This window comes from Montipora foliosa, chromosome 13 (genome assembly GCF_036669935.1).
Source record: "Montipora foliosa isolate CH-2021 chromosome 13, ASM3666993v2, whole genome shotgun sequence".
Lineage (NCBI taxonomy): Eukaryota > Metazoa > Cnidaria > Anthozoa > Scleractinia > Acroporidae > Montipora > Montipora foliosa.
In genome coordinates, this window is record NC_090881.1 from 6,264,418 (window position 1) to 6,274,417 (window position 10,000).

Sequence of the window (10,000 nt, forward strand, 5' to 3'; positions counted from 1 at the left end):
CGGCGCATTCCCGAATAAGCCTGGCAGATTTATCATCTATACCGGTTGCCTCTGATTTGTCTAATGTCTTGAGAAGTGAAAGAACTTGATTTGGGTTTATTGGGTGAAATTCGAAGGAGCAAGGGTGGCACAGTCGGTTAGTGCGCGGCCTTGGTGCATAAGGTCCTGAGTTCGATCCCCGGATCTCACATCCTTGTTTCGACTTCTTCCTTTCAGTTTAGCCTAAGTAGCTTTAAATACCCTTAAAACGGAGCACTGATGGAAATAGGGGGGTAAAATGAGCGCACCGTCGGCTTCCTGGGAAAATACTCTCTAGAGGGTAAAGGAACTTCCGACGTTAAATAACGTGTACCTTTACCTTTACCTCTTATTTGTGCCAGTCAGATAAGTATCATAGCTGGTTCTGCCAGATTCGGGAATTTTACTGGCACGTTTTGTACCTATGGTGGCAAAATGGTGGTTAGATTCCTCTGCCAGTTACGTTGGATTTGTTACTGATTGCCCGTTCACTCTCAGTTCTTTCACTGATGATTTGCCCGACTTACGGGAGGTAAGTTTATTTATTGTTTGCCACGTTTTTCGACAATCACCTTTATGATCACTAAAACTAGTTTGATAATATGACAGCGTAGCTTGCTTTACCGTTTTATCATGTCAGTCATTTTCATTGCTTGAAAGGGATTAGCAGGCTCAGACAAAATTCTTTGCAATTTTAATGAGGAAAACTATCTGGAGCGGATCCATGGCCACCTTCACAACGGGAGCATATAACAGTGGCTCTGAATTCGCTCCAGAGATATTTGTTGAACTTTGCAGAGATTTCCACCTTAGGCTGTCAATCACTTTCTAGCAATAAAATTGGGGGTCACAGGGTCCGTTTGTGAGGTAAAAGCGTTTAAAGACAAATTAAAGGGTGTTTTAGATGCCTCTTTTCTCTGCCATGATGACCTTTTACATTAAATTAATAAGTGCATCTTGATAAAAAAAATTGCTGGTGTTTAAGTTCTACATGTAATAAGACTACATGTTGTCCAATTTGGAAATAATTGGACTAGAAAATTCTGAGGACAGCCAAAATTGAACCGGCCGTCGGCCGAGTCCAATTTGGCAGTCCGAGGAATTTTTTGACTCCAATTATTTCCAAATTGGACAAGCATGTAGTCATGTTACCCATTAATTATTTAGCTAATCAGTTGTAATTGGGCATTGCTCAGTAAAGATATTATCCTTAAAGAAAGGCTATCTAAAATATTGTGAATTATTTTTATTTCCAAAATATTACCTGACCTCCAGAGGAATTCTTCGTCTGCTTCGCTTAAAGCACGAGAGGGATTTTTTCGCTTACCGTAACCCGGCGATCGCTTCAAGTTGTTGCCTTGAATTTGCAAAGAAAGAAAGGCAAATAGCTGCATCTAACTCGTGACGAGGGATATCTTCCAACTTTTTCGCTTCGTTACGCTGCACCTTCCACGGTGAAAACATTCAGCCGACTTTTCTACTCTTGGAGGTGTTTTAATTTTGCTTTTTGCCTCCCAGGTTGGCAAGCACAACGTAAGAAATCTCTCATTTGCGGTGATATCGCGAAAAAGTCCTGAAAAATGGAAAAATTTGGAAAATTTCCGCGGCTATAGAACTCTGCCATTGTCAACTGCTAGAAACGGAGACAACTGCCTAATGATTGCTTCATAAAAAGAATGAAACTCCCCATACCAAATAAATTTGTTTGAACTTGTCCATCTCCTGGAATCTTCTCAGTGTGGCCTCGGTTCTTCATTTGACTATTCGACCGGCCCTGAAATTTTGTTGTAATTATGGAGGCAATTATGTCGTCTCCAGTTTTTAATAAAAGAAACAAAACAGTTTATTCGCTTAATTAAAGATAATTATATCGTGGTAAATGGCAGCTTGAGAGGAAGTTTAACTAACACTTTAATTTCTTTATTTATCTTAAAAGGAGATAATGTAACTGAAAAATTGACGGCCTTGGCGATCTTCTGGCTCCTTCCAAAGTCAGGTTAGCATAAGTGATGACGGATGAGAATGGATCAATCGAGATTACGTCCTTACCTATACTGCTCGAAAGAATTAACTGCAGGCTTACACAACCAGCTGATATGTCTGTGAGTGGTAAACACTCTTTTCGCTAGCACTGCAATTGTTGGAAATACTCTCATTTTAATCACCCTCCACAGAGATAACTCCCTTCATCAAGTCTTGCTTCGGAATTTAGTGGCCAGTGACCTCTGTGTTGGCGTCATTCAACTTGTATTTCTTTCTCACTGGATGTCCATTGTGCACCAACGGTGGCAAATCTGCCCTTACGTCTTTTTTGTTGCAGTTACAGGAGCCATTATTTGGTTATCAGTATTATTATTGGCAATGACCGCCATAAGCGTGGATAGACTTCTGGCTCTCTTACTAGGACTCGTGTACAGACAAGTTGTCACCTCTCGCAGAGTGTACGTGGTTAGCTTAGTCTTATGGGTTTATCCGAGTGTCGGCGGCGTGGCAGTAAGGTTTTTCCGTCGCGATGCATGGCACATATTCGCAGGCTCGAATATGTTACTGTGTCTGATAACATTGTGTTAGTTTAACACCCGGATTTTCTTTAGGCTGAGTCATCGTCGAACTCACGTTCGAGACAATCGTATGGAACGCGAGAATCAAAAGGTAGGACAATTGATCCCAACGGTCTTAATATCCGCGAAGAAACGTAATATATTTCAGTTTATTATTTAGAGTCACCTCCGTTATTTTCCGTTACTCATAGTATTTGAATTCAAATTTGTTGTAACTGCCATGGTTTATCACATTTTTCCAGTATTACGTCAACATCCATTTCCTATATATATGTACATAGAAGCAATCCAATGTAAACTCTCATTGTACCTGAAGAAGGTTGGTTTGGCCATCCAAAATATAGTACACCACTAAAATCAAATCTACGTTGTATCGGCTCTTGCTCCAAATATTTAGTTTCTCAATGTTTAAGCCCCGTTTCCACGAGCAATTTTTATGCGACAGTTTTTATTTGCTCGTGTAGACGAGGAAATGTGGTCAATTTTTTGCTGTATTTGCTGAAAAGCTGGCGTCTTAGCTTTTATTTGACACATTAAGAGTTGTCAAATACGAAAACTTGCTCGTGTAAATGAGTGGTCACATAAAATGTGGCAAATTCCTGCCTTCTAATGAGCGAGGAGAACGACTAGGCAACCTAGCCTTGTTTCTGCCTCATCTCTGCTGTCCAAAGGCAATGCTGACCCACTTAACTATTATTTGTTGTGCTATCTACACGATCAAATGTATTTGCCACATAAAATTGTTACAAACAAATGTTTATGGCTTATGTCCGATATCACTGATAGCCTGCCTGCGCAGAAAGCGCTCCGTAGCGGAACAAAGAGCTTTGAAGACATTTTATAATTTAAAGCAGGAAGGAAGAAATGACGGAACGCTTGGGGGAGAAAGAACCTTGCGATTGTGAAAAAACGTTTACCTATCGACAAACCAATTGACAGCTTATACAACTTACCCAATTACGAAATGACTGAAATCAACAATATTTATGATTATTTCCCGATATTTGCGATGATTAACATTCAAGTCGAGGTTTTATTGGCAGGTGGTGCAAACTCAGGGTCACCTTGAATGAGTACATAACGTACGTAATTATAAGCATTTGAGTCAGAACTTGATACAAAGATTCAAAAATATAACTATTTCAAAAATTATTAATAAAAAAGCCCTTTTTATTATCATAGTGTGCTGATTGTTTCATGAATAGCTGTTTACTATCTTAGCGCAACTCTGCACAACAACAACAATTCTTTATTACCCTTGATATTACAATTATTTACATCTAATGACACAAGAAAAGTGAACAAAAAAAGGTACAAGGGTACTGGCACCCTAAAATAACTAATGGTTAAAAATGTTATGCTGTCAGTATTCAAACTGCCTTTGCTAAAATAGGTCGGAGGCACACTACAGACATAAACACACGGCCCACCCGCCCAGGTGCAAACCCTTAAACTATAAATACATTGAACACACATATATATCTAGATGTAAAAAATATAGATATAATCTTTATACGAGAAAGAGAAAAAAAGAAAGAGAAGAGCAATACCACACTACAGATCAATTGGAATGAGAATCCAATAAAAGAAAAAGATGAAAAAATATACTTAGACATGCAAGGAGAAATATTGTCAGGAAAAGGCAATGTAAAAAAGGGGAAAAAATGACTAGTCATTTTGAAGAAAGCCCCGCTGTACTTTTTGTTTAAATGATGAATTTGATGAAACCGTTATATCCTGATCAATATTATTCCAGATAGTAGGGCTTTGAAATCGAACATTAAATTTACTATAATTTGTCGTTACTTTGGTGAGATAGTAACACTGCTTTGCAGGTAGTCTAGTATTGTAACTGTGAACTTTATCTAAGTTAGTAAAGAATGACGGGAAGATAGATGGTAAAATTGATTGTGGAGTTTGTACATAAAAATGGTGATAAGACAAGTGACAAGATCAAAAAAAATAATTACCTCTATTGACGTAATAACTGCCTAGAATGACAATCATGTCCAGAAAACGTAATGACCAAAACTGCTTTCTTTTGTAGAAGAAATATTGGATTTAAAGTAGACTGATAAGTATTTCCCCAAGTAATTAAGTCATAAACTAAAAAAAATTAACTAATTTGAAATATAAGCTGATTAAGATTCATCTACTTGCAAAATAACGAATTTTGCTAAGACTGCCAATATTTCTCTTGAGCTTCTTTGCAATAAAATCGACATGAATTTTCCGGTTTAGATTAGAGTCTAACGTAAGGCCTAGGTATTTAATACAATGCTGCCCCTTTACATATTTGTCATTAAATTTTGAGCCTTAAATTTATCACGTTAACACTTCGAAGACGTTTCCATTTAGCTCAACATTTTTATTGAACTCTATACAGTAAAACACCTGTTTCTTGCTCAATCCTTTCCTTTTTCCACGATGTATCCTACAAGTCCCTTTGCGCACATGCGCGACTCAATGCATACACGTGACATCTCCCTCCTCGATTTCCTTTAACTTAAATAAAAGGGAAAAAACGCATCATAGAACTTGAAAAAAGTACAGCACGACTAGCTTAAGACGTCTCAGATATAGGACTTAAAATGTCTCTATCAGTCAATCAAACAAAGACTTTAAATCGAGAGGCTTTTCTATTAACAATGCGACCGCTAGAAGTCCTAACTTCTGTTAAACTGGGCTGTTCACTAGCACAGGTAGTTACAGCTGACGTCACACTGCCTGGTGTCTCAATCTGTGGTGGTTCTTCTGACTCAGGATGTGGAGATCCCGCAACTGGTCCTTCTGCTCGTGGCTCCATGTCAACATCCAACTCTTGTTCCTCATGCACTCTTCTGGGACTATTCACTGTGCGCAGGTGTGTGCGGGTGCTACGCACCACGCCTTTTGGTGTTTGGATGTTGTACGACCTAGGAACCGGACTTCTTGCGATGTCTTTCCCAGGTGTCTTCCATACTTTTTTGCTGATCTAGCTTCACACGAACTGAGGGTCCGGGCTGTAGATCTGAAAGAGGTCGCACACCATGCCTCTTGTCAAAGTGTCGGCGGTAAGCGGTTTTAGTTTCCTCATCCTTTCTAGCAAGTGCTTCTTGGCTTGGTAGAACCTGCTTTAAGTTCGATTCCAATGTAGGTAGAAGGGTGCGAATTTCTCTTCCCATCATTAGCTGGCAAGGACTTACACCAGTGGCGGTATGAGGTGTTGCTCTGTAAGACATAAGCGCAAGAAAAGGGTCACGTTGCTTCAGTATCTTCTTGGCAATACGAACTCCACTTTCTGCCTCACCATTTGCCTGCGAGTAATAAGGGCTAGTAGTGAAATGCTTGAAGTCATACTCTTGACTAAATTTGCGGAACTGTTCTGATGAAAATTGGGGTCCGTTATCACTCACAATTTCTTCTGGTACTCCCCATCGGGCAAAGATGTCCTTCATCTTACTACGGGATAATGCTACCCACCCTTCTATTATGCATTTGCTTTCCCCATCCCTTTCATCGGACCTTCGCTAATTGTGCACTCCAGGAAAGAAATGATGATATGTTCTCGCCTTGGGATTATATACGGTGGCTGTAATTTGCATTTGAATGACTTTGAAGTGTGACCGCTGGCCGGTTAGTAGCATAGGAAGTATGCAGAATTATCCCATAATGCTCCGCATATCTTCAGAGAATTACAATTACACTTCAAGGTAAGTACCTCTCGTCTAATTTTTAAATTTTCTGGAGAAAAGTACAATTAATGCTTCTTTTTAGTCTACCTTTTTTAAAGGTTTAATGGCATCAGACATGAAATTGTTTACCAATTTGTACTTATGATCTCATAAAATCTTACCGACCTAATCTTAACACATTAAAGAAAACTGGGGGAAGGGGTAGATTCCAAGTTGCCTCTTGCTTTTAAGATAAATGAATCAACCAATGCATATGGCCATGTGCAAATTACCCCAATGCATGGCACAAATGTTTGGGCAATTCACATCATTGCAAATGCCAGAAATGTTACACATGCTTAAAACATATTTTCTCAATCATAAGTAGCATTTCTTTGGGTGAATGAATTTCAAGCACAGAGGATCATACAAATGCTAAATATCAATGGATGGGCAGTGAAAGAAAATTGCAGTCGTGACTAACAGCTTGTTATGGTGAATGTGTTCATCATTTCCCTTCCTGATGTCTTCCTTAATCACATCCTTTATAAAATTCCAACAAGAAAATTCACATCATGTCGTTTAAAACAACTAAGCAAATGTACTTTCAGGCCTCAACAAGGTCACTTGGGTACAAGTTTTTCAATTATTCCCATCAGAGCCTGAGATTGAGTTTGCTGTTGAATCAAAACAATATTTTGCATCTCTTGAACTTGTTTCTGCTGCTGTTGTTGTTTCTCAATCATGGTTTTGAACATTTGTGCCATACTCTCTTTTTCTTGCTTCTGCTGTGCCTGTTGTTGCTCTAGCATGGACTTAAACATTTGTCTTTGTTTAGTTTGGAGGGCTTGCAACTGCTCCTTTTCTTGCTTTTTCAATTCAATTTCTTGACTTTTCAGTTGAGATCTTCAGTTGCTCTTTCTTTGAGATATTCAATTGCTTCACTTCCACTTCTCCTGCTCTTCCTTGCTTTGCTGCTTCCTTCTTCTGATTTACGGTTTTGAGTTTTTCCCATTGTTTCCATCGCCTTTTCTCGCATATCCTCTGCCTTTCTCCTGTCTGCCTCTAGCGTTTCCTTGTTCTCATCAATTGCCTCCTGCATCTCAGTGTCAGCTGACTCCTCCATAGCTATAATTTGCTCAACTGCAGCATCTATCTCGGTACGCTCTGGGGTTATTCCACTTTCAACTCCTGAGCTTCTTGCCTCTTAAATCTTTGAATAAGGATTCCAATATGGTCTCGAACTGCTCTCTTGTCAACAATAAAATGAGGATCTTTCACGCTGTTAAGGTTGTCAGCAATTTTCTGCCACAATGCACTACGTTGAACAGACTTTTTTTTTTGGCGCTGTATGGATTCACAAATATGATCTCCTTACACAAAACAATATCATGTAGAGGTGTCCAGCTCATAATTCTGCAATGTAAAAAATACACAAACCATTTCAATTTCTTGAGAAGGGAAACAAGAATAGGCCTTTTTCGATATATTAAAATTTAGCTTGATAGCGAGTCAGTGAGGACAAAGACAAAGGAAAGTGGATGATATGTAAATATTTTTCACATTAATTCCCACGTGTTTCTATTGTCTTTGTCCTCACTGCCTCACTTTCAAGCTGAATATTTAATATACCGAAAATGGCCTATTCCTTCAATAATAATGATAATGATAATGATAATAGTACTAATATAATAATAATAATAATAATAATAATAATAATAATAGTTATAAAAAATTGCGAAAAAACGTTTCTTAAAAACATTTAAGAAATTTTGTAAAAACGGTTAAAAATACACGACTAAAAAATACACGACGTTTCGACGTTCTCGGACGTCATTATCAAGTGAAAAAGAGACAGTGTGAATATCCTATAAATGCAAGTAAAAACAATAGTTCATTAAGAAAAAAGGTAACATAAAAATATGCCACAAGCTAAACAAAGAGTTTAGCACTGATGGAGTCACTCTGATTGTTAAGGCTAGGCCTCAGTTCTTTAATCAATAGCATTTCGTAAACGAGGCAGTCAAATTTCCCGTGGCACTTCTTAAGAACACGAAATTGGTCCTCATTAAGAAGATTTTTGTCACCATGCGCCTCCAAAAAGTGTTTACCGATAGCCGAATACTTGTGCTCAACAATGCGTTGATGAAGGTGTCGGGCTGTATAACGGACATAATCTGCATCACACAGATCACATGCAAATTTATAAACAACGCAATGCTGACTTACAATACTCGGCTTAATTTCTTTCGGCTTGAGATCTTGCTGCAATTTTTTGCTGTCAAAAACTGATTGTAAAGTGACGGAAATCTTACTGCTCAGATCACGTAATTGCCTACGGACTGCATTAGCGGCTATCTGATCTTTGAAGGGAAGAACTATTCTGATTGTGTTGCCATCGTCGGTTTTCTTTTCTGGCTTAGTTACAATATTTTGAATAAACATATTAATGGTGGAATTTATGAGGCCAATTGGGTAATCAAGTCGGGAGAATATAGAACGCAATTTGGCACATTCCCAATTAAAGGCTTCGGTCGTAAATGACAAGCCATAGGCGCGATGTAACCTGGTCTTCGATAAACCGGTTTTGTAAGGTTTTTTTTTTTATAGCTAAATGTTTTAAAAAGTCGCTTCTTTTCAATAATAATAGTAATAGTAATAATAAGTAGTAACAATACCCTAAAAATAACCAGTTGATGCACATGTTGAACATTATTGGAACAGAAAAATCCAGCCACACAAAAACTGCCTCAAAACAGCAAAAAGTTTTAAAGCCTGTAATTTTTCCATTCTTGCCTTCTGCTGTTGATACTGGTAAATGTGCTATAGCCTACATATGTTTTTTCAAGATTTGCTGACTTGTAACTGTGCTTTGACTCCAAGAATAACACTCTAAAATTGTTGCTAATAACTTCTTTTTAAGGTTTTCTCTCCGGGTATTCGAATGGTCTTCACTGTAACATGCCTGAAGACTACTTACAGTAAGGTTATAAAGGACATTTTAATTTTTGGCTTTCGCTTCTTTCCCTAGCTAAATGAAGCTCTAGATTCAAAACCTAGGTTTTATAAGATGAAAGCGAATACAAGATGAGACTTGCTTAGGGGCGTTTGGAATACATATGCAACAAATTTACCGCTGAAAACTTACTTGGGTTTCGAAGCCATTCACGGGTAGATCCAAGTGTAATGCAATTGCAAGAATTATATTTCGAACGGAGATCAGCAACTGAAACTGAAATCAGTCAATGTATGAGTAGTTCACAAGTACTACCGAGATTGCTAAGTGTTATTTCTTGCCATTTTGCGTTGTTTTAACGATATTTGAGCGATTTTAGCAGATGTTTAGGGCCTCTTCATATGAGTCCGGTCACGGAGGGTCTAAAACACAGGTCACAGGTCAGGTTGCAGGTCAGGTCACAGGTCAAGTCAGGTCAGGTCAGGTCAGGGCAATAGGAAGAATACTTTTCTGCCAACGAAATAGGCCATTTCCGAGTTTATGTCTGCCTCCTCTTCAAAGCGAGTCTAAGTGCAAAGTTTTTGTGATGTTAATTAGTTTTACATATGAATGAAAACTAATTTTCATAAGAAAAATTTCGCACCTAGACTCGCTTTTAAGAGGAGGCAGACGTGAAGTCGGAAATGGCTTATTGACTATTTTCACCATCCCATAATAGGGGGGTATTTACATAAAACAACAATACAAGTTATTTACTCTTGGCACCGTATCATGCTTCAGTCAACTGAACATCCATCGTTTTAATGCAAACA

General features: G+C 38.3%; 1 pseudogene; it reads right to left on the bottom strand.

Annotated features, from left to right (window-relative positions):
• Window positions 1-6,855: 6,855 nt before the first annotated feature.
• The window catches only part of LOC137983642 (switch-associated protein 70-like), a 6,240-nt pseudogene continuing 3,095 nt past the window's right edge, over window positions 6,856-10,000 (bottom strand).